We start from the raw sequence: 7,500 nt of genomic DNA, 5'->3' as shown, positions 1-7,500 counted from the left end.
CACCGAGACTGACTTTACCTTTCATCCTTTCAGGGTCGATAAATTAAGTACCAGTTGAGTACTGGGGTTGATGTAATCGACTATCCCCCTCCCCCAAAATTTCAGGCCTTGTACTTACAATAGAAAGGATTATTATTAGCTACAATTGCCTAGGTATTAATCTGTTTTTAACGTCAATGTACGTAAATGATTCTACGCGAAAAAGGTTTTATAATGTAAGAAAGGAGTCTTGGTGTTAGTCTGTTAAAGTATCATTCCACTATAATCAATTGGAGATAATAACAAAAATATGCTAAATTCACTCTTCATCCTTTTAGATCTATACACATACAAACTTATGTATGTGGCTGTGTGGTAAGAAGCTTATTTCCCAACCGCATGGTTCCAGGTTCAATCCCACTGCGTAACACTTTGGGCAAGTGTCGTCTACTATAGCCTCGGGTCGACCAAAATGTTGTGAGTGGATTTGTTAGACGGAAACTGAAAGAAGCTCGTAATACACACACACACACACACACACAGGGCTATAAGTACATATTTTCTTGCAGGAGACCAGCATATACTATTGGAAAAAAAAAAAAAACATTGTCTGCATAGACGAACTCACCAATCCATTCTCATCCCACGTCTCGCTCATTTTCTCTTCCTTTTCTTGATTACTATTTGTTTCCATAGTTTCTCTAAGCTTGTCCTCTCTTACATATATCCATTTATTGATATTTGCAACAATTTTTCCGCTTATGAATTCATTTATAATTTTTATGACTATAAAAACCACACTATATATACATTTTTTAATTGTTTTCTCTGTTTTTTTCTCTTTCTATCTCAGTGTATCAATGTTTTTAATCACCGATTGACTGGTTATGAGTTAAAGTCGTCTGAGCAACCGGAAGTAGTAATCTCAGCGGTCCACTAATCCATCAGCCATCCTGGAAAAACTCGTGAGTGATTTACGAAATTAAAAATTTAATTGGTTTCAGCAGATTTCTTTCTTTTGTTATTCTTGTAGTTTGTTTCGTTATCAATTCATTTATTTCGTTCAAGCTATTTTATTTTAGTACTTATTTATTTTGCGTAGTGCATCTTATGCAGTTTTTAGTAATTTTGTAGCTGTACATATATATACTTTTGTTCATAATTAAGCAGCAAGTTATCGAAATATCTTCTAAATATGTCTTCAGTTGTGAAGAAGAGGCAACATGATGAGTTCTTAATTAGACATGTAAATCATAATAGAGGTCATGGAAGGGAGGATGATAGAGGCAGACGGTGGTAGTAGAATGACATTGCATAACATTAATGTTTTTTCTCAGGCAACCTCTGCAAACAAAGTGGAAAATAATCGTCAACCAGTTAGCAAACCCGGTTAATATTCTTCTTCTTTTAATATTATTCTTTACCAAGGCGCAGGAGTGGCTGTGTGGTAAGTAGCTTGCTAACCAACCACATGGTTCCGGGTTCAGTCCCACTGCGTGGCATCTTGGGCAAGTATCTTCTGCTATAGCCCCGGGCCGACCAATGCCTTGTGAGTAGATTTGGCAGACGGAAACTGAAAGAAGCCTGTCGTATATATGTATATATATATGTGTGTGTGTATGTGTTTGTGTGTCTGTGTTTGTCCCCCTAGCATTGCTTGACAACCGATGCTGGTGTGTTTACGTCCCCGTTACTAAGCGGTTCGGCAAAAGAGACCGATAGAATAAGTACTGGGCTTACAAAGAATAAGTTCCGGGGTCGATTTGCTCGACTAAAAGGCGGTGCTCCAGCATGGCCGCAGTCAAATGACTGAGACAAGTAAAAGAATAAAAGAGTAAAGAGTAAGGCAGTGAGCTGGTAGAAATGTCAGCAAAATGCTTAGCGGTATTTCATCCGTCTTTGCGTTAATGTCTTTCTCCAATAGGCACAAGACTTGAAATTTCGGGGGCCGGTGTAAGTCGATTATAGTGCTCAGCTGGAGCTTGTTTTATCGGCCCTGAAAGAATGAAAGGTAAAATGGATTTCAGTGGAATTTTACTAACGATTCTGCCAGCTCGCAATAATATTATTATTAATAATAATAATAATTTATTAGCCACAGGGGCGTATATGAGGGGGACATCAGAAGGACCGACAGCAATTTGTGTAGGGATTTACATAAAGGATAGGAAGGAAGAAATGGAAAAGAAGGTGAAATGCAATAAAAGTATACACAGTATACAAAGTATGTGATAACATGAATGATGCAGTCCTTATACAGCTGGGGCCAATCAAAGAACTCCACAGATCCAGGATTACCTTGAGCACCAAAAGCACAAACCCTCTCTCTCCTCTCTCCTGTACGGGTGCATATTTAGAGTAAGGTTGTTCACTCTAACCATTTTTGCATTCAGGAAATCCTACAGATTTCTTCCTGCCAAGGTTTATGTACCCCTCATACTACCCTCTTTTCCGGCCTATAAGCTGATGTTGACTGTAAAGTATTTCACAGGAGTGGCTGTGTGGTAAGTAGCTTATTTACCAACCACATGGTTCCAGGTTCAGTCCCACTGCGTGTCACCTTGGGCAAGTGTCTTCTACTATAGCCTCGGGCCGACCAAAGCCTTGTGAGTGGATTTGGTAGACGGAAACTGAAAGAAGCCCGTCGTATATATGTATATATATATATATGTGCGTGTGTGTGTTTGTGTGTATGTTTGTCCCCCCCAACATCGCTTGACAACCGATGCTGGTGTGTTTATGTCCCCGTTATTTAGCGGTTCGGCAAAAGAGACCGATAGAATAAGTACTGGGCTTACAAAAGAATAAGTCCCGGGGTCGAGTTGCTCGATTAAAGGCGGTGCTCCAGCATGGCCGCAGTCAAATGACTGAAACAAGTAAAAGAGTAAAAGAGTATGTGTAATTTTCGCCATTCTCAAACACTTTTCAAATATTCACTGGAAGTCAGCATTTCTTTCTCCATCATCACTTTCCTCTCCAAGGGGAACATGAAGAAGTGAATAAAGGATTGGCCTGTTTCTTTAGTTCTTTTATTCTTTTCCACGATGGAATCTCTTTATCTATAGCCACCTTAATGATGAGAAACTGCCTTTCTTTCATGGCCAAACATAGCTGTAGGCGATTTTCACAATGGAACTGGCCGTAACCAGATTCGTTGCAATAGCTGTTCGGCATAATCCTAAAGATCAAGAATGCTTGGACATCGAAAACAATATACACAGAAAGGTTTCGCTGCTCTGCGCCATCTGGCATCTCGATGAGGCCTGAAATGCATTCGACCCGCCCTTATTGCTTGAATTCCATCCTTGTTCCCGATCATTTCTGGTGAAGCCTGTGCCCCTCTTGAACTCATACATCCTCCTCCTTCTCGCAAATACAGCTATGACCAAACGCTAGACTTTTATTTCTGTTATAATGTGAACGCAAAGCCGAAAGATCTTAACCTACCCCACTGGAAGCGTCCTGACAGCTCTTATTATTTTTTGATGGCGCTCTTGTCGCCCCAAGCAAAAGTGCCAATCTTAGCAATCGACCAGCTATAGTCTTTATTACTGTTACTCTATTACTACAGCTGTGAAAACGGAAGTGGTGCTGGTGGTGGTGGTGTGGTTGCTTAATACCGCAAAAGCTGGTAGACCATTGAGTTGGTAGTGACGGTGATATTGTTTTTATTTTGTTCTGTCACTCGTCATTGTTTGTTGTTATTGTTGATGCTGATAATAATTCTATTTTTCTCAGCTTCGGTAGCGTTGTTCAAATTTTTCTCAGCTGCAGCGTTCGACAATTTGTTGTTGCCGTTGCTGGAAACGCACCTTGCTTCTCAATCATGTCTTTGGGGAGTGGTGGTGAGAATAGTATTTGCATTGTTGATTGACAGAAATAAGTAGTCAATTCCAAGGAAAATAGCAGACCCCCCTCACCGCACGTCTTTCTTCTTATTATTCTCCCTTGATAACTGGATGTCAAATTTGACACCACATTTAAAGTTTTGAAAATGCTACGATACCATATATATATATATATATATATATATATATATATATATATTATATATATATATATATATATATATATATATATATATATATATATATATATATGTACGTACGTACCCCAGTGAAAGTTAGGCGAACAAATAGAGAATCAATACATCCTATTTCTAGGTTGTGGGTTGGGTTATTTCGGCAGAAAAATATGGAATAAAAGTTAATATTAACAAGTTCTCGAAAGGGGGAAAATATACAATAAATATTTTCGAAGCCAATGGAGCAGGGTGAAACGCGTTACATCCAGGTTGGAACAAATATATAAAAATAATAGCAACAACAGCAACAACAGGAATAATAATGATAACAGTTTCAAATTTTGGCACAAGGCCAGCAAGTTGGTGGGAGGGGATATGTCGATTACATTCGCCCATGTGTGGTTGTGTGTGTGTGTATGCGTTTGGTATGTGTGTGCATGTGTCTTTGTATTTGTGATTGATCCCAGTACAGTTTGACAACCGGTGTTGGTGTATTTACGTTCCCGTAACTCAGCAAAAGAGACATATAAAATTAATACCAGGATTATTCAAAAAAAAAAGTACTGACGTTGATTCGTTCGGCTAAAATTCTTCAAGTCAATGCCCCAGCATTGACTAAAACAAGTGAAAGATAAAAGGTTCAGATAGTTAACTACCTTCATTCGAAAATAAATACGAAAGCCCCCATCTCCGGCACCAATAATATGTTTTACAATTATATGTTATACAAGCTCGCCTGAGAAAAAGTTGTGAGGGAATGAAAATTATGTGACTCCCAGTGCTATGCAAATTCATGTTACGATAAAAACAAGTTATCCAAATTTTATACACTTGTCAATTTGGCATACCCAATATATTTAACTTCTTAGCAAAGAATGTTGAAAAAGACAGAGAAACCTAAAAAAAAAATTCTGGTAACTGTGCAGAAACCTAGTAATTGAAATATCATAAAATGTGAATTTTGCACAAAAAATATAGAACAGTCCTTCTAATTATAGAAAAATCGAAAAACTGTCAGGAAAGCTTTCCATGTGTGAAGTTTAGAAAATTGTCGTTTCAAGAAGCGCTTGTAATCTGTAGAATATATCGATGGGATTTAAAAAAGAGGAAAAGTATACGCGAAAGAAGAGCTAACACATGTTTTTTTTTTTATCCCTAGTCTTACAATACCTTCAGTAGTGCATGTATACTTAAAACAGTACAATATTATAAGATAAGAACAACAACAACAGCAATAACAATAACAACAACAACAATAATAATAATATGAAGAAGAAGATGATGATGATGATGGTGTTGGAGAAGAAGATGATGATGATGATGGTGGAGAATAAGAATAAGAATAAGAAGAAGAAGAAGATGATGATGATGATGGTGAAGAAGAAGAAGAAGAAAAGAAGAAGAAGAAGAAGAAGAAGAAGAAGAAGAAGAAGAAGAAGAAGAAGAAGAAGAAGAAGAAGAAGAAGAAGAAGAAGAAGAAGAATTTTGGCACGGGTCCAGCAGATTTTGAGGAGAGAGGAAGTCGATTAACTCAACCTTAGTGATTATCTGGCGCTTATTTTATCAACCCTGAAACGATGAAAGGCAAAGCCGACCTCGGTAGAAATTGATTTCAGAAGGTAAAGACGAAAAGAATGCTGCTAAGCATTTTGCTGGGCGCGTTAATGATTCTGCCAGCTCACTAACTTCATCATCATCATAATAATAACCAGGCAGTGGTTCTCATGACTTCTCATCTTATCTGACTAAAAGTGTTATCAAGTACATTATTTTGCCTTGGTATAAAAAAAAATGAGCTACAGCAAATATTCTACTCAATACCACAGATTTGCTTGTCAGTTGTTTGAACTTAATCAGTTTAGCATATTTCTTAGTGGCTGACGATATGTGCGATTCAGATCACGGGCAGAAGTAATGGGGAAGCATCATAGCCATGTGTCGAGGGGAATTCTTTGGGATTTGCATAATTCACCTCTGGAAACATGGGTGTTTTGTTCAAAATCCATAATCAGCCCTTATTCAGGGACATTTTGTGCGGGTTGAGCTACTCGACCTGAAGACAATTCTAGCTCCACCTGCAAAGTCATCCGCTTTTTGTCTTGATATAAGATCACCATGTCACGCACATATAGTTGTGATGCATGTGCCTGGTGTATCCTTATCAGACGGGTAGCCATGATGGGTATACTGGGCTTCGTATATTTTACCCGAGTGTCACTTTGATGGCATGCACTGCTCTCTCATTTAATAATAATAATAAATGTCCTGGTGCAATACGAATGCCTTGATGCAGTATCAGGCACTAGCTCTCATGGCTTCTGATCTTAACTGATTGGAAGTGTTATCATTTACATGTTTTGTCTTGTTATACAAGATGGGCGACAGCAAATAATAACAAAAATATACTTGTCAGTTGTTCGACCTTAACCCTTTGTGGCTGACGATGTGTGCGTGTCTGATCAAGGGCGGAGGTAGTGGGGGAGCATCATAACTATGTGTAATAATAATAATAATTATAATAATAAATGCCCTGATGCAGTATCAGACAGTGGCTCTCATGGCTTCTGATCTTAACTGATTGGAAGTGTTATGGTATAAAATATGGGCTACAGCAAATATTCTGCTCAATACCTCGGTGGAATTTGAACTCAGAACGTAGCGATGTGTGAAATACCACTAAGCATTTCGTCGAGCGCGCTAACGATTTTGCCAGCTCACCGCCTAATAATAATAACAACAAATTGATGATGATAATGATAATAATAATAATAATGATAATAATAATAATAATAATAATGATGATGATGATAAAGACCAAAGAGCAAAGAAAAAGAAAAATACTTTCACGAGCTAAGATGGGTTCTTAATTGCGGTAGATCAAGCCAGAAATCACCAAACAAAAAAAAAAGGGAGGCGGGCAAAGAAATAATACATAATGAGGCAGAATACGGAAGTAACTGCAAAATATGTGGTAAGAGGAAATAAACAATAAATATTGTTTATGGGTACTCAGTCTTGGTCACGAAAATATATTCTGTGGACATATAAAACTTCCAGTTTTTATATATCTACAGACATGTGGATTATGCAATACCAACAGAAAAGTGATTGTGTCGGCTTATTCCAGAAAATGTCAAAGAAAATTACAATGCAGTCATACTCTGGGATATGCCAATACATAAAAACAGAGAGATTAGGGATAATCGACCAGATATTACTGATAAGGCCCTCCAAGCAATTATGTACCTCCAAATTGACATATCAGTCCCACCAAGAAATGAGGATAGAGAAACTATTGAAATAGAAAGATCTGGAAACAGAAAAAAAAAAACACGAATGTGGAGCTTGTGAACAAAAACAATCCCTTTAATAAAAAGTGTTTTGGGAATTTTAGAAACAATTCCATAACACAAGCCTCAGGACTTACAAATATTCTTTTCTACTCTAGGCACAAGGCCAAAATTTTCGGGTAAGGGGCCAGTCGATTAGATCGACCC

General features: G+C 37.8%; 1 protein-coding gene across 1 annotated transcript in view; it reads left to right on the top strand.

The window, feature by feature from the left end:
* Positions 1-7,500, top strand: part of LOC115216392 (small conductance calcium-activated potassium channel protein 2-like) — a 307,457-nt gene that overhangs the window by 20,895 nt on the left and 279,062 nt on the right. Inside the window, exon 2 of the mRNA XM_029785700.2 lies at positions 833-944. The gene's annotated coding sequence lies outside the window, so the exon portion shown is untranslated. The remainder of the gene's footprint in view (positions 1-832; positions 945-7,500) is intronic.

Source organism: Octopus sinensis, linkage group LG1 (assembly GCF_006345805.1).
Source record: "Octopus sinensis linkage group LG1, ASM634580v1, whole genome shotgun sequence".
In the NCBI taxonomy this organism is placed as follows: Eukaryota; Metazoa; Mollusca; class Cephalopoda; order Octopoda; family Octopodidae; genus Octopus; species Octopus sinensis.
This window is presented reverse-complemented; position numbering and strand designations above follow the sequence as displayed.